Source organism: Hyla sarda, chromosome 11 (genome assembly GCF_029499605.1).
Source record: "Hyla sarda isolate aHylSar1 chromosome 11, aHylSar1.hap1, whole genome shotgun sequence".
NCBI classification, from domain to species: domain Eukaryota; kingdom Metazoa; phylum Chordata; class Amphibia; order Anura; family Hylidae; genus Hyla; species Hyla sarda.
This window is the reverse complement of record NC_079199.1, coordinates 49,969,428-49,992,644: the sequence shown is the minus strand read 5'-3', so window position 1 is coordinate 49,992,644 and position 23,217 is coordinate 49,969,428. Positions and strand designations below refer to the sequence as shown.

Genomic DNA, 23,217 nt, shown 5'->3' with positions numbered 1-23,217 from the left:
CAACATTTGACCTGTGCAGCAGAACTCCCATTGAGATCAATGAGAGGATGCTGAAAGTTGAATTATCCATGAGAAAGGAAAGTCTGTAGTGTAAACACGGCCATATCAGAGCCCTCTTAATCGGCACCTGTGTGAACAGCGCTCTGTAGAGAAAAAAAACATTTACCTTTACACAAGACTACTCTAACTTTTGCTGCATGCTGTAATGTTAGTTCCTTGTCGATTCAACATTTATGTGATGTGGGTAACCACCACATTTAATAATTAAATCAAATTTAATCCACCATTTGCAGCTTTAAAAAGGTAGCCTGTCAGCTCAATATTGAGACATGGGCAGAAAGGGAAATAAAAAAAAAAAAAAAAAATGTAATTAAAATTATACACACACACACACACACACACCCCTATCTTTTAGCTAATCACTAGGAATAAACTCGGCACTCATATGCAATTAAGTATGTGTAGATTTGTTCCGCATGTTCAGCAATCCAACATATAATTAACATGACGTTTCGATCCATGAGAGGATCTTCATCAGATATCTAGGATTGCTGCATAGGCTGGTGCTGGAAAACGGCCTAACGCCGGGATAAGAGGAAGGTCTATGCTGTGATTATGATCATAGATCGCAGCACAGACCTTCCTCTTATCCCAGCGTTACGCCGTTTTCCAGCACCAGCCTATGCAGCAATCCTAGATATCTGATGAAGATCCTCTCATGGATCGAAACGTCATGTTAATTATATGTTGGATTGCTGAATATGCGGAATAAATCTACACATACTTAATTGCATATGAGTGCCGAGTTTATTTCTAGTGTGTATCGAGGAGTGGGACCATACTCAAGCACCTTATATACAAGAGAGTGCCATATTACTTTTATAACTTTTAGCTAATGTCTGTTTTACAAAGTAGAAAAAAAAAATAATCATGTTTTTTGTTCTAAGCTCACAAGTTGTGGAGGATGACCAGAGTTGCAGCATGCATGCCTCCTTCCTCCCCAACCTCTACCTGCTGTGCACAATTGATGTACAAGGCTCAGTGCTGGATGCCAAACCATGTACATTAAAAGGGGTACACCAGGGTATGTATATATAAATAATAAAAGCTCCAAAGCCACCACACTACCTGGATATGTTCCCTGTAAACAATCCTGCCTGATATGCATGGTTCCTGTGGCCGCTGTTGTCTTGTCTGGCCGCTTGATGTTCTTTGCCACACTCCCCTCCCCTTGCCTATATCTCCCAGCAATCATTGCAACTCTGCTCTGTCAGCCAGCTCACTATCTGAGAGAAGCCCCCACCCTCCTGCTCTGAGCAGCAGAGAGGCGCTCAGTGTCTGATTGGCTAAGGCTACACACACACCTCCCAGCACTAAAGAGAGCATGACTTGTCAGTGCAGGGCAGAAACCACATGATTTGTCTCTCTCTCAGGAGGGTGGGGGCTGCTTTAAGAGAGGGATTTGGACAGACAGGGTGGATGGCTTTTATTCCCTCACTTCATGCATTTAAGGGACAACAAAAGAGAGGGAACTGCTCAAGATAGCTAATGAAACATATTTAGACAATTAAATAGGTTCATGAGAGGGAAAATAAGGACTATTGGTTTAGTTCCCAGGAGTACCCCTTTAATTATGAAGAGCAAATAGGGGTGGAGGAGGCATGCATGCAGTAGCTCAGCATGGCCTCTATAGCACTTAAGCTTAGAATGAAAACATGATCTTATAACTTTGCAAACAGCCATCAGCTAAGAGACAGATATGATTGGTTTTATCTCCCTATCAGCAGCTCTAAGCAAGATATAGAGCTAAAAGATTCCCTTTGAAAAAACCCAAACAAACCTCCAGTAAAGCATGGCTATATCTCCAAGCCATATTTGCATTTCTCTTTCACGTAGTGAGAGTTATCTCCTAAATGCAATGGTCGCACACCACTTCCATTGTCTCACATTTATCTGGTAAATCTTTGCATAAATACTGAATACCAAACTTGTGTACAGTAAATACATGCTCAATTAGGTTTCCTTCAGATTAAACAAATCTCATTTAAATTATTTTCCCCTCATAAACATTACTATATTGTTACTGCTCACTAGAACACTGGAGAACTTCCTATATCAATAGCATCAAATCATAAGCCTTTGTCTGCCTCAATAGCCCGGGTGCATGGTACGTGCTCATCTTCCAGCTGGTGACCCTCATTGAGCATCATTGCTTAACCTGTTGTCCACAAGCTCTTAACCATGTTAATCTCTGCTAATAAAAGCCTAATAAAATAATAAAAGGCATAAATGTGTCTGTGAGTGTGTATGTGTGTGGGGGGGGACGTTACCAATGCACATAGTAATATATAGAACATCTTTGGTGGCTGCCAGACAGTCCCAAGAAATACGGATAACATGTATAATAATTGCTGATCTTAGTTACTTAGATCTTAGATCTTAGCTACTTTTGTCAAATCGCTCGTCTCCCACCACTTTACTAAAACTAAACGCAATGTTGCCCAAGGAAAAATGCGTAGGTTATTGACATTTACTATCACACTACCATATATGACAATCCAAGCGCAAAGCAAACTATGGAACATACTATAGCAATGTTGGCCACCAATTTCATACATAGCTTTTGTGTCCCATAATGATAGAGAACTGAAGAAAAATAGCACCACGTTCAGATGTCAACAGAAGCGTGCTCTCCAAGAAACAGTGCTTTTAGGGTATGTTCGCACGTAGACACAGATTTGATGCACAGGATATTCTACTGCAGATTTCAACGTAAACTAAATGACTGAGCACAGCTTTTAATTGGCAGTTACAAATCCTGCGCATTAAATCTGCGCAGGATCCTGTACATGTGAACGCACCCCTTAGAGAAGAATACAGTACCTCCCTGGTAGTGTGCCACAGGGTGGCATGCCTAGGGCTCCATACTAAAGAAGGGTCATACACCATACATGAGGCCAAAGAAAAATTATGGCACATTATAGAAAGACAGCAGACAGAAGCTTTGACCTCTAGAACAATAGGTGCAAAGGCAGTATGGTGTGTGCCGTATCAAATATCTTAGAAACATGTCAGCCAATCCTGCCCACTTTAACCCCTTAAGGACCCGGTGCATATGGGTACGCCCTGGCTCCCTGGTAGTTAAGGACCCAGGGCATACCTGTACGCCCGTGGGAATTCCTTTCCCAGCCGCGCACCAGGCGGGGATTGGACTGGGATGCCTGCTGAAATCATTCAGCAGGCATCCTGTGCAAATGCCAAGAGGGGGTCCTGAGACTCCCCCATGTCGGCAATCGCCACAGATCTCCGATGCATTCACACCGGCGATCTGCGTCGATTCCGGTCATACGAGTACCGATGTGACCCGATGACCTGGAGATAAATGGTGATCGGGGGTGTAGAATACACCCCCAATCACCTCCGGTATTAATGGGGAGGTGACAATTTCGTCCTCCCCCCCCCAAGGAGCGCTGCTATTGGTCAGATGATCGTCCAACCAATAGCAGCCAGCATTGGAGGGGTTAATGTCCCCTTTTCGCAGCTCTGCTCGCCACCGCATTCAGTCAGCTGTGAGAGAGAGCCAGGGACCCCCCTCCCCTGCCGAGATATGAGCCCCTCAGGGCTGAAGAAGTGCCCATTAGTCAGGGTGAGTTTACAGTGAAGAGACAGGTAGGGGATTAAGTAAAAAAAAAAAAAAGGAAAAAATAAATAATCCCCTCCGACTCCCTAATAGGTCCTCAAGGGTCTGCCGCAGATTTTTTAGTGTGACCCGGGCCCTTCAGGGCGCTGCATTTGGCCCCAGTGTTTTTTTTCCTCCTCCACATAACGGTGTGAGATTTATAATCACACACTGTTATATATAGTTACACCAAGCACACACACACACACACACACACACACCCCAACCCCCCCCCAAACTTCACCCCCGCCCCCCACACCACCACCGTAGAAAAAAAAAAAAAAGTGGATGGCCCGCCGGGCATTTTCGGCGGCGGAGGCATCTGCTCTACTTGCCTCCGACTCGACCAGTGAGGACGAGGAAGATCCTATTTTCCTGTGTTCTTCCTCATTCTCCTCATCATCTAGCACTGATGACGAGTCCCCTGTACAGCAGCGGAGATGCCACCAGGCGAGGCAACGCACCCCCCATGGAAGTGACCCAGTGGCTGGCACTAGTCCGACCCCCCCCCCACCCCCCCCCCCGCAGACAATTTTACCGGAGCTCCCTTTCAGTGAACCTGTCTGGAGACCCCCAGAGGGTTATCATCCACGGATTTCTGAGTTTGTTGGTGACTCAGGAATCCGGACTGACACTGCTGGATACATGGAAATTGACTATTTTTAGTTATTTTTTCAGTGATAGCTTTGTCAATCTAATTGTGGAGCAGACGGATCTGTACGCTCCACCCCGATTCGTTTTTGGCTAGGTCAAATGAATGGTACACCGTCCTTGCAGACGAAATGAGGACATTTTGGGGCCTCGTGCTGCATATGGGCCTGGTCAAAAAACCCAGTGTCAGGCAGTAATGGAGTGGGGATGTCCCCTACCAGACCCCGCTTTACAGTATGGCCATGACACGGAAGCGGTTCAAGGCCATTCGGAAATGCCTCCATTACCCCTTGTAAAAATGCAAAGACTGGGTCTACAAGAACATGAGAGTGTAAAAAATGAAGATTTTGAATTTTATCCTTCAATTTGCTGCTATTCCTGTGAAACACCTAAACAACAAACTTTAACAAACTTTTTGAATGTCATTTTGACTATTTTGGGGGGTACAGTTTTTATAATGAGATCATTTATGGGGTATTTCTAATATGAAGGCCCTTCAAATCCACTTCAAAACTCAACTGGTCCTTGAAAAATTTAGATTTAGAACATTTTGTGAAAAACTGGAAAACTGCTGCTGAACTTTGAAGCCCTCTGATGTCTTCCAAAAGTAAAAACCATGTCAACTTTATGATGCCAACATAAAGTAGACATATTGTATAATGTGAATCAATACACCCATTTGGAATATCCATTTTCCTTATAAGCAGAGAGTTTCAAATAAACAATGCAACATTTCCAAATTTTTCATCAAATTTGGGAATATTTCACCAAGAAACTATGCAAGTATCGACAAAATTTTACCACTAACATAAAGTAGAATATGTCACGAAAAAACAATCTCGGAATCAGAATGAAAGGTAAAAGCATCCCAGAGATATTAATGTTTAAAGTGACAGTAGTCAGATATGCAAAAAATGGCCGGGTCCTTAAGGTGAAAATTGGCTGGGTCCTTAAGGGGTTAATGGGACTGACTGAAGTCCAGCCCCACCATTGTATGGAAGGATTTGGGAGACAGTCGTCAGCTGTACTAGGGTTTGGTCAATAGCTATGGTATGCGTATGACCAGTTTTAAATTTTTTATGTAACAAAGTTCTCCAGAATCTCCAAGAAATGTCTATGATAGCTGAATGAGCACATCTCAGATTTTGTTAAAATCATTAGGAGTCTAAGCAACCAGATCCAACACTAAGAAGTTTCAACCAAGTTTCTGAAGTTTATTGAAATGACAGTCAAGAGTATTTTTCATCACATATGGATTTGTGCCCACACCTTCCCACCACTACCCTCACATATTAAGATGTGGTTATAAAGCCCACCAGCAGCCTTGCCTCCATAATACAGTCTGTTCTCAAAGAGAAACACCTTTAAAAAGGGGTACTCCGGTGCTTACACATCTTATCCCCTATCCAAAGGATAGGAGATAAGATGCCTGATTGCGGGAGTCCCCCAGCTGAGGACGCCCGCGATCATGCACGCGGCACCCCGTTAGTAACCAGTCTCCGGAGCATGTTCGCTCCGGGTCTGATTAAGGTCGACCACAGGGCCGGTGGCGTGTGACGCCACGCCCCCGCCCTCGTGTGACGCCACGCTCCGCCCCTCAATGCAAGCCTACGGGAGGGGGCGTGATCACGCCCGCTCCCGTAGGCTTGCATTGAGGGGCGGAGGGTGACGTCACATGGGGGCGGGGGTGTGATGTCACACACTGCCGGCCCTGCGGTCGACCTTAATCAGACCCGAAGCGAACACGCTCCGGAGACTGATTACTAACGGGGTGCTGCGTGCATGATCGCGGGCGTCCCCAGGTGCGGGACTCCCGCGATCAGGCATCTTATCCCCTATCCTTTGGATAGGGGATAAGATGTGTAAGCACCGGAGAACCCCTTTAAGAGCTTAGCTCCTATAATGTTATAGGATAGGGCAGTTAGTTTCCCCTATATGAAAACTAACTTTCCTACCTAAATGTACAATGTTAAAATAAATTAGAAAATGACATATTGGTCATGATTTCATTTTTTTTTTTTACCTTTGAGCTCATGATGCAAAGTTATAATACTGTGCAATATGCTTCTATTACCTTTGTGCACCATTATGTCGTGTTTTTAAGCAAAGGACCCACACCCAGGAACGCTGTAAGGCAAGTCCTCAAGTCCTTATTTCACTGTAGAGGTGAGGTGTAGCTAGGTAATAGAAGTAAATTACACCTGTATTTAAAGGGATACTCTGGTGGAAAAAAAAAATTCAAATCAATTGGTGCCAGAAAACCAGGGGACAGTACAGAGATCTCTCCCATGATCTATTTATACCCAGGACTGTATCTATAACAAGGGGGCATCCTCTACATCTTGAGGAAAGAAGGTTTCTACACCAGCACAGACGGGGGTTCTTTACTGTAAGAGCAGTAAGACTGTGGAATTCTCTCCCTGAGGAGGTGGTTATGGGGAACTCTAAAGGGGTCTGGATGCATTTTTTGGAGAGTGATAACATTACAGGTTATAGATACTAGATTTATAGGGACAGAACATTGATCCAGAGATTTATTCTGATGCCATATTTGGAGTCAGGAAGGAATTTTTACCTCTAGTATGAGGGTTTTTTGCCTTCCCCTGGATCAACTGAGTAGGGTCTCATTAGGGATATAGGTTGAACTTGATGGACTAAGGGCTTTTTTCAACCTTCTTAACTACGTTACTATGTATTTATAAACATAAAAGGAGACTAGATTTACATGCTGTCCATGCAAATGAATATAAAAAGGTGCTAAAGTCCAGGCAAGTGTCACTTTTTGTTGTTGGCTCTTTGCTCTGACCAACAGATGAGAAGGATGCCCACAGTACCCCTCCCCCTTAATAAATCATACTACCAGTCTAATGTGGCTTTTAATTTAACAGGCCACACACTGTCTCGGATCATGGGTTGGTCAGGATCCAGACTTTAGGTTATTAGAGGTAGGGGCCGTACATTCACAAGTCCCTCCCCATTTCCCTAGTTTCCCCACCCTCCCCTATTTCCCTGCTCCTTCCCAATACGATTATTGTATTCAATACTTTTTTTCCTCATCTTGCTCCATACGGTGGTATGTATTTTGTGTTTCAGATGAAACATTGGTATCCTTGGTGGCCTGCACGTTCTTTTGGACTGATGAGGCCATTTTTTTTTTTTTCATTCGGATCAATGATTGTTTTCTGCAAGCGTTTTTATATGACCTTATTAAAGTTATAGTGTTCTCTCAGTGAACTTTAAATTTCACACACAATGTATTTCCTTACAATGAAAGTCGAGTCCCATGCAGGATGTGAAGTCACATCTTGTGGCTGAGGGCCATATTATTCTACAATGGGAATAATAAACCCCTGTACTTCATATCATAAGGACAGCAGAAGCCACCGGGCAGGTTTGCCTTTATATATAACCACAAGGACAGAGCAAAAACTCTTCTATACCACTTAGAGGAACCAAAAGTGAACATTAAAATTACCAACATAAGGCAAACTTCGCATCCTCAATATAGTCTTTAGTCATCTATGCTACAAAAGCCACCACTGGGGCAGTCAGACAGCTCTACTGGAGTCCTGAAAGGCATATCTGTATAGCTCTGAAGTCATATTTGAGAAGAGCATGCATCACAGAATAGAGATTGCAGTAATAAAAGCAAAATTATTTGTCACAAGACATTCATATGGCAGTATATCCAGTTTCAACAAGCCCTGCCAATCAATTGTGGGGGGTTGAGGTAGTTCCAGCAAAAGAAGAGTTATTCTATGGCTAATCAGAACCCTCTCAACCAGATAAAAGCAGGTAACCCCTTAAATGGACCTGTTAGGGTGCATGCACACCACGTTTTTGCTATACAGTTCCCATATACGGTTTCAAAAAAACCGTATGGAACTGTATAGAAAACCGTATGCATTGACTTAACATTGTAAACCGTATGTCAAACGCATCATCCGGTTTAGTCCGTTTTGCGTCTTATACGGTTGTGTCCGGTTTTTTACCCGTACCAAAAACCGTAGGCTACCACATTTTTTGGTCCAGGTGAAAAACTGTATTAAACCGTATACTTTTATTTTTATTTATTTTTTTTTTTTTTACATGGGAGTCAATGGGAACCGTACAGAACTGTATGTGCGTCCAGTTCCATCCGGTTTTCACCATCCGGTTTTTTACTTAGCACAGTTTTTTTCTTGGAATTTCAATCAAACAAGTGAAACTTTATTCAAAATGGAGTGAAAAGTTAAAAACGTATACTTTTTTCTTAAAAAACGGATGCAACCTCACATCATTTTTCAAACTGTATACGGTTTTCAACCGTATACGGGTAAAAAATTTTACACACGTGTTGATGCAGTTTAGTCAGGTTTTGAGGAATCCGTTTTTCATCAAAACCCTGATACGGGAACTGTATTGCAAAAACGTGGTGTGCATGAACCCTTAGAATAAAAATTAGGCGCATATAAGCCAATGGCTAGATTGGGCTAGCCATCATGATTACGGTGAACTTTTTTCATTTGGGCTGGACATAAGCTCTTGCCATGTTTGGGGAAAGCCCACTGGCTCTTCAGCCTAATTTGCTTAATAACAAATAGGTTTATATTCCAGCAATGGAAAGGACTATTAAAAATAAATAAATAGGTAAGTATGCCCGGAACCCGGGTGACAAGTGCTAACTAGCCATGGGCTTATTTACACCCCTGTTATTGTTGATAGGTCTCCACGTTAACAAGTAATAACCAAAATAATCTTTATAATTCTATACCTGCTAGGCCTTTCGGGAACTTTAGGGTCAAAAAGAAGTCGCCAAGATTAACGTCAACAGTGCAATTTTACGGTCATATCCTTATTATTTACCATCCCAGCTTTGGCTGCTTGAAAAGTGCTTAGATGCACCAGATACGTACATTGGTATAATAGAGGGTGTGCCAGGGCCTGAAGCTACAAACCTGGACTATACCGCACAAGGAAGCGTAACTTTACCACAGCCGTTACAATAGCAGACCTATGGCACAGGCAGCAACCCTCAGCTGATCAGCAGCATCAGTAGAACTAGAGATGAGCGAACTTACAGTAAATTTGATTCGTCACGAACTTCTCGGCTCGGCAGTTGATGACTTTTCCTGCATAAATTAGTTCCGCTTCCAGGTGCTCCGATGGGCTGGAAAAGGTGGATACAGTCCTAGGAGACTCTTTCCTAGGAATGTATCCACCTTTTCCAGCCCACCGGAGCACCTGAAGGCTTAACTAATTTACGCAGGATAAGCCATCAACTGTCGAGCCGAGAAGTTCGTGACGAATCGAATTTACTGTAAGTTCGCTCATCTCTAAGTAGAACACTAGACACCGCTGACTGGACAATAGGAGCCAAATGACAGTGCTCACCAGTTCCAGGGCCACCTAGCAAGAGGGACATTACAAAAAGACACAAACCTTTCTATCAATCCATCCTAGAGCACATAAGGCATATGTCCATATCCTTTTTCTTCTCTCTACATTAAAAATTCATGATTGACTGCAGCTTCATCCTGTACAATCTGAAGAACATTAGGGTTTCCCATGTGTACCTGTATTATAAGGTTAATAGAAAGCTGTGAACCTTCACCTATGAGGATTGAGACGTAGTGTTCCTTGTACCTCTTCTACAGGAAACGAGATTTACCTATAGAAATTGTGTCTAGAGATGAGCGAACTTACAGTAAATTCGATTCGTCACAAGCTTCTCAGCTCGGCAGTTGATGACTTATCCTGCGTAAATTAGTTCAGCCTTCAGGTGCTCCGGTGGGCTGGAAAAGGTGGATACATTCCTAGGAAAGAGTCTCCTAGGACTGTATCCACCTTTTCCAGCCCACCGGAGCACCTGAAAGCTGAACTAATTTATGCAGGATAAGTCTTCAACTGTCGAGCCGAGAAGTTCGTGACGAATCGAATTTACTGTAAGTTCGCTCATCTCTAGAGACCGCTGCTATAGATGAAAGAAAAGAAGATGCATTTGTATCAGCGTTAGCAGAAAGGTCCACACATGAATCATTCCAGGAATGGATTCAATACCTTAAAAAAACAGCAGATAACGTGTTTCGAGAGCAATGCTACTCTCTTCCTCAGGTCAATTTTAGGTTGATTAATCTTGAGAAGCTATATATGTGGAGTGAGGTCCGACAATCACACTCACCTCTATCATAACAATGCGGCGAGGCGGGTGCCCCAATGTTTTAGGACTTTGTTTCAGTTGGAAAGGAGGATACCATCTTTCAGCCACTTTCTTAGATAAGAAAGCTGAGAACTGCATGTTATGTAACAATGTCTGCAACAGCGCCTGGAATTTAGCAGTGAGATCACAAGCAAGTGCCTGGTACGTAACCCTGTTATTCCACTGACTTTCGGCTTCAGCTACAGATAGAAAACACTTTGAGACAACCCTCGGTCTGAAGGAGGGGTAGGTTGATTTCATGTCCCTGATAAAAGTTTACAGCCTGCCAAAAGTGTGTCACAATTCTCTATAAACAGGTTTCAGATAGTCTCTCAGTCTCAGTGAAAGTACCACATAAGTATTTACAAGGTACATGGAGACTGAGACAACACGTACTTTCCTAAGATCAGATCACTTCTTTCATTTTTCACAGGACTTTAAAAATGAAAGAAGCGATCTGATTGGTTGTCATGGGCAACTGCACCACATTTCCTCTACACAGGGTTTGATAAATCTCCCCGAGTGTACAGACTCCAACCAATGACATATCAAGGCATGCTCCTGCTCTGTGTGTATGAAGTCTAGATGGCACCATAGGACTTCCATGGACTTCTCCCAGCTCCTTCTTGTGATCAGCCAGGGTCTGACTACTTTATGATACTTCAAAAGTTTTTCAAATAACAGGTACACTTAAAGGGGTTCTCCGGTGCTTAAACATCTTATCCCCTATCCAAAGGATAGGGGATAAGATGCCTGATCGCGGGAGTCCCGCCGCTGGGGACCCCCGGGATCATGCACACGGCGCCCCGTTTGTAATCAGTTTGTAATCAGAGAGTGTTCGCTCCGGGACTGATTACCGGCGACTACAGGGCGGGCGGCGTGTGACGTCACGCTCCGCCCCGCAATGCAAGCCTACCGTCACAAACAAACAGTCACAAGCCAAATGGATTATACAGAATACGGCTTTAATAGGGGTTATCCAGGAAAATTATTATTATTATTTTTTTTTCACATGTATCAACTGGCTCCTTAAAGTTAAACAGAGTTGTAAATTACTTCTATTAAAAAATCTTAATCCTTCCAGTACTTATAAGCTGCTGAAGTTGAGTTTTTCTTTTCTAAGTTTTCTCTGATGACACCTGTCTCGGAAACTGTCCAGAGTAGAAGCAAATCCCCATAGCAAACCTCTTCTACTCTGTGCAGTTCCCGAGACAAGCTGAGATGTCAGCAGAGAACACGGTTGCCAGACAGAAAAGAACAGAACAGCAGCTGATAACTATTGGAAGGATTAAGATTTTTTAATTGAAGTAATTTACAAATCATCTGTTTAACTCGCTGGAGCCCGTTGCTCTAAAAATAAAAAAAATAAATAAAATAAAAAAGTTTTTTCCTGGAATACCCCCTTTACTTGCTCTACGATTGAATGATGGAAGTGATCCAACATGTTATTTTTGTGTATGGTTACCTTGGCACCATGTATAAATTGACATGCTGACACCATGACGTTTGGAGGCCTCAAGAAGCAAGGTCTTTTTTTGCTCCAATTTCAATCAACTATTCCTATGCCTGTTATCGTAACGAGAAGAAGCATTATGGTAAATGCCAAGTGGGTAGCTTCAATTTCATAAGACAGTCCAGGGCGGCGGCGATATACGGTCACATTGGCTTATTATACAAATCTGTTTCAGGCTACAGCTCTATTTGTTTGGTTATTTAGACTTGCAGTGAAGCAAAAATGTGTTTACAGTATATTATGCTCCTTAGAAAAAGACATATATACAAAAATAATTGCAAACTACAAGTGTTGCAGTTGCCCCTAGCAACAACAACAACAAAACAATTTACATTTTATACTCTAAACCTGCCTGGAAAGCTGCAATCTGATTGGCTGCTATGAGCAACTGTCTGTTAAAGGGAACCAATCAGCAGATTTTAGCATTTAACACGCTTAACAATGTGTTAAATATGCTAAAATCTGTATCCTCACCATCCACGGGGGACATTTTGGCCCTCAGAGATGTTGAAGATCTAACATTATGTAGTCCCCTGAGCGGAGAGTTATACTTACCGGGTCCTGTCGCTCTGGCCGTGGTCCCGCCTCCTCGTTTTGATTGACAGCTCGCGTCACCACTCTGTTCTGTCTGCTTAAAGGGGTTATCCAGGAAAAAAAATTTTTTTATTTTTTATATTTATCAACTGGTTTCAGAAAGTTAAACAGATTTGTAAATTACTTCTATTAAAAAAACTCTTAATCCTTTCAGTACTTATGAGCTGATGAAGTTGAGTTGTTCTTTTCTGTCTAAGTGCTCTCTGATGACACTTGTCTCAGGAACTGTCCAGAGTAGAAGCAAATCCCCATAGCAAACCTCTTCTACTCTGTGCAGTTCCCGAGACAAGCAGAGATGTCAGCAGAGAGCACTGTTGCCAGACTGAACACAACAACTCAACTTCAACAGCTGATAATTATTGGAAGGATTAAGATTTTTTAATAGAAGTCATTTACAAATCTGTTTAACTTTCTGGAGCCAGTTGATATAAAAAAAATAAAATAAAAAATAAAATAAGTGTTTTCCTGGAATACCCTAAGGAGAAAGCGATGAGGCGGGACATCAATCAAGAAGAGGGGAGCGGGACCGGGTAAGTATAAGTCCCCGCCCAGGGGATTACTTACAGTGTGGCCGGTAGCGGACTTTGTAAAACTTTTTATCTTCACCATCATTGGGACAAAAACTGGGGATGTTGAAGATACAGATTTTAGCATATATAATGACAAGTGTTACATATGCTAAAATCTGCTGATTAGTTCCCTTTAAACAAAAGGCCAGTAGTAGCTTTGTAACCCAGTGTTTTCCCAACCAGTGTGTCTCCAGCTGTTTCAAAACTACAACTTCCAGCATGCCCGGACAGCCTTTGTAGTTTTGCAACAGCTGGAGGCGCACTGGTTGAAAAACACTGTTGTAACCAATATATGCAGGTTACAGGTCACATTACGTGGTTTGACACTACAACTAGTCTACCTTTTGTAATAGTTGTAGACTAGACGATAATTCAACAATCTGTATAGTTATACCGTGATACATATGGGCGGAGGATGCATTATTACAGAAATTGGCAGGTCTGCTATTCTGGAGTCCGGGAAAGCTGGGGGACAACTCCCAGGATGCCTGCAGCTGTCAGGGAATGTGAGGCGCTGTCGTTTCTAGAAAGCTGGAGAACTACAGACTGATCTAGAAAATAATCTAATAATAATAATAATAATATGTGTAGGTAGATAAATAGAGTCTGGACCTGCAGGTACTGTCCTAGAAAGTTGTATCTACCATCAAGGACTTTTTTTTCTCTTTCTTTTTAATCATTACAATCAAACCAGTCATTTATGTTTCTAATTTCAACAAGCAAATATTTTACATGTTAGTCATCACTCACTTGACTACTTTCAGTTTTTTTGCCTTGGGGGGAAAAAGTTAGTAAAAGGAAAAAAAAAAATAATAAAATAAGCATTATTATAAAAGGCTTTGGTTATATAGCAAACTAAAAATGTAAGCAACTTTCCCCCCCCCCAAAAGTTAATATTAAAATAGAAGAAAAAGTAATGTGATATTAATTCAATTACGATAATTTAGTTTTTCTCCCTATTTGGAATAAACTTTTTAAGTCACTAGCATAAAAAAATAAATAAATAAATAAAATCCTAAAGTTTTATGTTAGTACCCTAAAGTGGTATTCTGGCCAAAGACATCTTATCTCCTCTCCAAAGGATAGGGGATAAGATGTCTGATCGTGAGGGGCCAGCCGCTGGGACCCCCAACGATCTCCATGCAGCATCCGCATCCTATGATGACATGAATGGAGGGGGGGGGGGGGGTGATGTGACGTCATGGGGGGGAGGGGGCGTGGTGTGAGGTCACGTCAGGTCTCAAGTCCCAGAAACACAGAGGTCTCCGAGGCCGGAGCAGCAGCACGGCATAGAATGTGGGGGCTGCAAAGAGATCGCGGGGGGCCCCCAACTGAAGGCCCATCACGATCAGACATCTTATCCTCTATCCTGTGCATAGGGGATAAGATGTCTTTGGCCGGAATACCCCTTTAACCCCTTAAGGACTCAGACCTTTTTGGCCTTAAAAGGGGTTATCCACCATAAGGTGATTTTAGTACGTACCTGGCAGACTAATGGACATACTTAGGAAGGATCTGCACTTGTCTTCGGACTAAATGGCTATGTTGTGAGATTACCATCATTACCTTTTTGAATTTTCTTCTTTTGCCTACAAGTCCCAAAATTCAATTTTCCTCCCTCCCACACATCAGCCACCCCACCCATTGAAACATAAATGAGCTGCATCCATTCAAAAGACCTGTGGTTTTCAATCAGGGTGCCTACAGCTGTTGCATTAGTTGCTGATTGATCTTTTTCCCACCAAGTGATCGCTCCACACATTGAAGCAGACAGGCTCCCTGTCATCAGCTGACTAATGAATCAGGTCTCGGACGCATTGCAACCTGACAGCAGTCATTTTGTATGCTGGTAAAAATAAATATTGGGGTGAAAATCATAGAAGAATTGTGAGAAAACCCGTCACACGCAGGTACAGACACTATATTATAAACTACACTAACTTTACAGCCCTTGTAGCATAGTCAAATAAAAAAAAAATTATTGGAATACCCCTTAAGGACCCATCCAATTTAGCTTTTTGCTTCTCCCTTTCTAAAAATCACTTTCAATTTTACACCTACAGACCCATATAAGGGCTTATTTTTTGCATCACCAATTGTACTTTGTAATGACATAACTTATAAAAATCTGCGACAAAAAAAAAACAATGAAAAATAACGTATTTGTGGGGTGAAATATAAAAAAAGACCCCGCTATTTTGTACATTTTTAGAGCTTCCATTTCTACACAGTGCACTTTTTTGGCAAAAATTACACGTTCTCTTTATTCTCTAGGTCCATACAGTTACAAAGATACCCATTTTATGTAGGTTTTATTTTATTTTACTACTTAAATAAAATTATAACTACATGCACCAAAATTAGTATGTTTAAAAGTGTCATCCTCTGACCTCTATAACTTCTTTATTTTTCCGCGTGTTTTGATGGGACTTTTTGATCGCTTTTTATAAAAAAAAATTTATGGTATACAAAGTGACCAAAATTGCACAATTTTGGACTTTGATATTTTTTTACGTGTACGCCATAAACAGTGCGGCTTAGATAACCTTTTATTTTAATAGTTCGGACATTTACGCGGAACCACATAATTATTTTTATTACATTATTTTATTTGAAAAAATGGGAAAAGGGGGGTGGGGGTTAAACTTATTAGGAAGGGGTCAATTCAATTATATGTGTCAGTTTTTTTTACGTGTACGTCATCAACAGTGTGGTTTAGCTAATTTATTTTTTTAATAGTTTGGACATTTACGCGGAACCACATATAATCATTTTTTATTACATAATTTTATTTGAAAAAAATGGGAAAAGGAGGGTGGGGGTTAAACTTATTAGGAAGGGGTCAATTCACTTTTATAAGCTTTTTTTTAACACTTTTTTTTCAGTCCCCATAGGGAGCTATACCATGCAATCTTGCAATGATTGCATATACTGTTCAATGCTATGCCATAGCATAGCATCGATCAGTGTTATGGGTGCTCTGCTGCTCCAGCCTGCATCGCGGTTTCACGGCTCCACTGAGCTGCCGGGATCAATTTACTTTCGTCTTAGAAGAGTCTTTGATCACGGCATCTTAAGGGTTAAAGGGGTTGTGCGCTGCCCTAATTTTTGGAGCTCCGCTCACAGCATCCGGAAGTTCATTACTCCGAACGCTGTGTGCGGGCTTCAGTGCCCGGCACCTCGTGACGTCTCGCCCGCCCCCTCTACCAAAGTCTATGGGAAGGGGGCGTGACAGTGGTCGCGCCCCCTTCCCATAGACTTTGGTTGAGGAGGCGGGAGAGTCGTCACGAGGGGGCGGGCGAGACGTCACGCCCGGCGGCCGTGAACACGGAAGCCCACACACAGCGTTCGGAGTAATGAACTTCTGGACGCTGTGAGCAGAGCTCCGAAAGTCAGGGAGCGCACAACCCCTTTAATGCTGGGCATCGGCCCGATTGGCTGTGCCCAGCATTAACCCTAGGTTCTGGCTACTGACCCACCAGGTTTGAAGCATGCTCAGCTTGTGAGTACGCTCCAAACCCTGGTAATGGGACTGAAGGGTGTACCTATACGCCCTGCGTCCTTAACAGGTTAAAAGTATACTCTGCCCCTAGACATCTTATCACCTATCCAAAGGAGAGGGGGAGTCCTTCAGACTGGGGATACAATGTATTATTTGGTCATTGAAACTGCACTGCTACTCAAAGGCAACTAAATGCTGGCATGTGTCAGCCACCCTTGGACTAAAGAGTGTAGATCCCCGCTTTTATAAAATTATCATTGATGATTGACGATTTTAATTCTCAATGAACTATCAGTATTTTTGTTGCGATTTCTCAAAATTGTGTCAAAAACTGCAACACGACAATGACATGTAAATAAGCCCTTAATATGTTTAGCACACGTGGTTTTAGAGGATTTTGTAGAGTGGTTTCCAACCTGTGGCCACCGAGCAGTTTTTAAGACTACAACTCCCAGCTGCAGGCAGTCGGGGCATGATGAGAATTGTAGTTTTGCAACAGCAGGAACACATTATATTGCTTTAAGCTTTACTTCCATGCTTCCTGTATTTCTTTTAAATACAAGACAATAAACACTACAACAATATGATGTTAATAATGTGTTTTGACAGCGTTCTGTCAAAATGTCACACGTCAAACTAATGAGATATAACTATTGTGATAGCATCAATGCCCATTAGAACACCTACAGACGTGTACAGTGATCCTTCAACCTACAATGGCCTCTACATACAATAGTTACAACATACAATAGTCTTTTCTGGACCATTGTAAGTTGAATCCAGACTCAACATACAATGCTACGGACAATCCAGATCTGTGCAACGTGTCAATGGCCGGAAGAACCTACCAATCAGAATGGGCAATTTACTGGTAAAACACCTGTATTACTGAAGCGTATGCACTGACTGATGTCTGGTAGCACCCCCTACAGTACAGGGAGGTATTACATGTTCTGTACTCTTTACCTGTACCAGGGTTACCTGCTCCTTTGGACACCAGGTAAGGGCGACTCCATTTTACTTTTTTTAGGACATTACATGTACTGTACAGGACCCTGAAGAAGCTCCTGTCTAGAGATGAGCGAACTTACAGTAAATTTGATTCGTCACGAACTTCTCGGCTCGGCGGTTGCTGACTTTTCCTGCATAAATTAGTTCAGCTTTCCGGTGCCCCGGTGGGCTGGAAAAGGTGGATACAGTCCTAGGAAAGATTCTCCTAGGACTGTATCCACCTTTTCCAGCCCACTAGAGCCCCTGAAAGCTGAACTAATTTATGCAGGAAAAGTCATCAACTGCCGAGCCGAGAAGTTCATGACGAGTCGAATTTACTGTAAGTTCGCTCATCTCTACTCCTGTCCTCTACATGGACCAGTGTTTCCCAAGCAGGGTGCCCCCAGCTGTTGCAAAACTACAACTCCCAGCATGCCCGGACAGCCTTTGGCTGTCCGGGCATGCTGGGAGTTGTAGTTTTGCAACAGCTGGAGGCTCTTTGCTGGGGAAACACTGACATAGACAGTGATCTACAGCAGATCTTTCTTTTATATGTAAAGATTTGCTTTATCTATATTAGTTATCTACTTATTTTTCTTTAATCCTCACTTTTTCCTATTTTTGGATGACATTTTGGTGGCTTCAGAACCAATTACCAGGTTTCCACAGAGTTCTGGTCTCAACATACAATGGTCGTCCTGGAACCAAATTAATATTGTAACTTGAGGGACCACTGTACAAATGTATATCCAGAGGCAATATCAGGGTTAAATTTACGCCAGGTTGTATTGTACAGGTGCTAACCTCCAACCACACACACATAACACCAAATATACATACATACAATATACACACATACATACACACACAAAATTCATACACACGATATTCATACACACAATATATACATACACACAATATACATACACACAATATACATACACACAATATACATACACACAATATAATATACATACACACAATATACATACACATTGCAGGTAAACATTCGTTCCCTTTCTCTTTCTATTCTCCTGTATTCCTAGAAAGCTGGGTACCAGAAGCAATGATTCTGCTCCACATAGCAGGCTGGTTGAAGAGGCCAGAGTGGGATGTGTCATGGTAAACCAGTAAACCAGTACAGCCATACATATTACAGTATGTACGCAGGAAATGGGCATAACTGGGAGGGGTACATTCAAGTGATAGCATTAAACTGGCTGCAAAAAGGGTTCAGAACAGTGGAGAATATAAATTACGCACTCCTAGAACAATGGATACATTGTAGACAATGCATCCTAAACAGCACAAGATGTATATTTACACAAGACAGTCATGTATTATACACAGTGCATGGGGGACACACAGGATTCTATGTATTTATTTATTTATTTGCAGTATATGGGAGACTACTACAAGACTGCTGATTCCATGCAGAACAGCATCAGCCACAGCCCTGCCCTGGAAATAACATAGGAGTAAATCCATCCTGCACAATGTCTACACATAGTAACACAAATCAGTTACAATGTATCCATCCCCAGCAGTCACTCACTATGCAGTCAGGGTGACAGGGAGGAGAGGGGGGGGGGGGGGGGGGGGGGGCAAACATACAATGTGAATGTATCCACAAGGCCTATGGCTAGACTGCAGCATCCAACAGCAATCTAATACCCTACAGGGGGGGTGGGGCACTACTAAATGAGGGGCATATACAGAAGATGGGTATGATCAGAGGGGGTCCTGCAGCAAGGCCCCTGCACTGGTGTGGATGCTACTACAGGGTGTGTGTGCATGCATCATAAAGACATACAAGGGAGGCAGTTGACTTACATGGATGCAAGAGGTATATAGGAGCTGTGCCTGCAGGAGGAGAGCCACAGGGCCTAGTGGTGGATTGCAGCCAGCTGAAGCCTCACCATCACCGAGGGGAGCATGAGAGGGAAGGGAGAGAGGAAAGAAGGAAGGAGGGGGGAGGAGAGGAGAGAGCAGACAGAGAGAGGGGAGAGGGTGGGAGGAGGAGGAGGAGGAAGAGGGGAAGGATAGGGCTGCTGCTGCTGCTGCTGCTGGTTGTAGTGTTGCTGCTGCTGCAGATTCAGCCCATTGATTGCATGGAGGGATGGGAAGGTCTGCTGCTTTCTGCTGTCACCTTGCAGGATCAGCTGTGCAGTCTTCAGCCCTGAATCATCCTTGGTGCAGAGGACCAGCTGCCACCCCTACTTGTGCTGCTTGTCTTTCTCTTCCTCCCAGGTTGCACAGAATGTCTCTTCCTCCCTGAGCATAGAGTGATCCTCCTCCTGCCTTCTCTTCCTTTCTCCAGCCTCTGTGTCTATGTGTCTCCCTCTGTGCCTCTTACACCCTCTGCTTCTAGATGACCACTGGGTCCTACCGCCTGCAGCTATCTCTCTCTCTCTCTCTCTCTCTCTGCTAGGAAATCCACACAGCACTACAAGGGAGGAGTCTGGTGTGTGTTTGTGTATACCCAGCAGACAGGTGAGCTTTAACCTCTCAGCTGCTGGAGGAAAACACCCTGGCAGAGGAGGCTTCTAGACTGGCAGTCATGTACAGTTATTTTTTTCAATAGGTATGGCAGTGTTTCCCAGCCAGGGTGCCTCCAGCTGTTGCAAAGCTACAACTCCCAGCATGCCCGGACAGCCAAAGGCTGTCCGGGCATGCTGGGAGTTGTAGTTTTGCAACAGCTGGAGGCACCCTGGCTGGGAAACACTGAGGTATGGATTTTATAGTTGTAGGCGGTAGAGATGAGCGAACTTACAGTAAATTCGATTCGTCACGAACTTCTCGGCTCGGCAATTGATGACTTTTCCTGCATAAATTAGTTCAGCTTTCAGATGCTCCCGTGGGCTGGAAAAGGTGGATACAGTCCTAGGAGACTCTTTCCTAGGACTGTATCCACCTTTTCCAGCCCACCGGAAAGCTGAACTAGTTTATGCAGGAAAAGTCAGCAACCGCCGAGCCGAGAAGTTCGTGACGAATCGAATTTACTGTAAGTTCGCTCATCTCTAGTAGGCGGGTAAGAGTGGGTTCACATCACAATTTTTCTATACAGTTTTTGGATACGTTTAAAAAAAAAAAAAAAAAACGTATGCAACCGCACAGCAAGCCGTGGCCATAGACTTTCCATTTAAAACCGTATGCACCATATTGTATACGGGTGTGTCCGTTTTTCAAACCACACTTTTTTTTACTTTTTTTTTTCTGGACAGAAAACCGTGGTCTACCACGGTTTTTGGTCCGGGTGAAAAACTGTATTAACTTGTATACTTTTTTTTTTTTTAACATGGGAGTCAATGGGAACCGTACAGAACTGTATGTGCGTAAGGTTCCATCCGGTTTTCACCATACGGTTTTTGACTTTGCAGTTTTTTTTCTTGGAATTTCAGTCAAACAAGTGAAACTTTATTCCTAATGGAGTGAAAAAATCAAAACGTATACAGTTTTTTTCTTAAAAAACGGATGCAACCGGACATCATTTTTCAAACCGTATACAGATAAAACTTTGTACACATGTTTTGATACAGTTTAGTCAGGTTTTGAGGAATCCGTTTAAAAAAAAAAAAAACTGTATTGCAAAAACGTGGTGTGAACCTAAGGCAAAGTTCGCACATCCGTTGGTTCCCATCCCGATATTCACCCGTTCAAGTAAAATAACGGAACATGAAAAAAAAAAACGGGTTACCAACGGGTGCAAACTCCTATATTATATTACCCGTTTTAAACCCGTTTTAATCCTTCAATCGTTAATTCCTGGTTCATGCCACCTCTTCTGAGCATGCTCAGAAGAAAATAGAGGTGAAATACGGATGGAAATTAACGGGGACAAACGGGTACATTAAAGGGTAAACCGTTTGCCATAGACTTCAATGTTAAATTTAAAAGACCCATTTTTCAATGGGGTCTTTCAAAAAAATTGTGCATGGAACATCTTTTGGCCGTCTACCACGGTTTTTGGTCCGGGTGAAAAACTGTATTAACCTGTATACTTTTTTTTTTTAACATGGGAGTCAATGGGAACCGTACAGACCTGTATGTAAGTACGGTTCCATTCGGTTTTCAAACGGGTACATTAAAGGGTAACCCGTTTCCCATAGACTTCAATGTTAAATTTAAAAGACCCGTTTTTCACCCGTTATTTTTGACGGGCAAAAAAATTGTGCATGGAACATCTTTTGGCCGTCAAAAATAACGGGTTAGAAACATAACGGGTGCAAACGGGTGATAAAGGACTGTAAAAAAGTACAATTGAGATCAATGGGATCCGTTTACAGCCCTTTACAACCCGTTTGCAAAATTAGCAAACGGGTTGCATAACGAGCAATTTTTGACGGAAGCAGACGGCTGTGTGAACGAGCCCTAAGTACATTTTCAGGGATTTTGAATCAAGGGGGAAGATTTATCAAAACCTGTCCAGAGGAAAAAGTTGCTGAGTTGCCCATAGCAACCAATCAGATCGCTTCTTTCATTTTTGAAAAGGCCTGTGAAAAGTGAAAGAAGCAAGCTGATTGGTTGCTATGGGCAACTCAGCAACTTCTGATAAATCTCCTTGCAAGTTCATTACATTAAAAGGTCAACAAAGAAAAAAAATGTGGTGGTGCCACTGCCAATAGATAAAGAAGAGATGTGTGCACATATGGCTATTGTCATGTAACCGTCACCCAAGATGTAGATAGGTAAGGGTTGTATGAAGCCACTCACAGGGTATTCAGACACAGGGCAGGGGTAGTTAACTAAGGCTGGCCATACATTTTAGAGTGTTTTTTTTTTTTTTTTTTTTTTTTTTTTTTTGGCTGACAGCTATCTAAAATGTAATGTAAAGGTGAGACAATGAATTCAAAAGAAAAACATTTGTTCCAAATTTTACAAAAAATAAATAAATAAATCAGATTAGTCCAAATCCGATATTTTTGTGACTCATTTTGGGCAAATCAGTAAAGAAGCACCGAGAGACTCCTGTCAAAGCAGAAGAGCCTGCACCTGTACTTAAAAGAGATATCCAGTACTGAAAAACGTATCCCCTATCCTAAGGATAGGGGATAAGGTTCAGATTGCGGGGGTCTGACCACTGGGGCCCCCCGCGATCTCCTGTACGGGCCCCGTTAGCCCGCAGGAAAGGGGCGTGTTGACCACTGCACGAAGCGGCGGCTGACATGCCCGCTCAATACAACTCTATGGCAGAGCCGGAGCACTACTTTTGACAATCTCCCGCTCTGCCATAGCGTTGTATTGAGGGGGCGTGGTCGACACCCGCTATCTGGCCAGCGAGCCGGGGCCCCGTACAGGAGATCGCGGGGGCCCCCGCGATCTGAAACTTATCCCCTGTCCTTAGGATAGAGGATAATTTTTTCAGCACTGGACTACCGCTTTAATGACAAGCAGGCATACATTACCTGCCTACTACTCAGTGCACATTTATGAGCGAGGCACAGTAGGCATTGGCTAGCACGCTACATCCCTTGGGCTCCGTACTCTTCACCAGACCCAGAGAATGTTCACTGAGCTGCATGACTTATAGTATATGCTTTA

At 42.8% G+C, this 23,217-nt stretch overlaps 1 protein-coding gene across 2 annotated transcripts in view; it reads right to left on the bottom strand.

Annotated features, from left to right (window-relative positions):
- The window catches only part of AKT1 (AKT serine/threonine kinase 1), a 148,808-nt gene extending 128,706 nt beyond the window's left edge, over positions 1 to 20,102 (bottom strand). Inside the window, exon 1 of one of the 2 annotated variants that reach the window (XM_056547349.1) lies at positions 19,510 to 20,102. The gene's annotated coding sequence lies outside the window, so the exon portion shown is untranslated. The remainder of the gene's footprint in view (positions 1 to 19,509) is intronic. The other variant, XM_056547350.1, reaches the window with a different exon arrangement.
- Between the last annotated feature and the right edge of the window lie 3,115 nt (positions 20,103 to 23,217).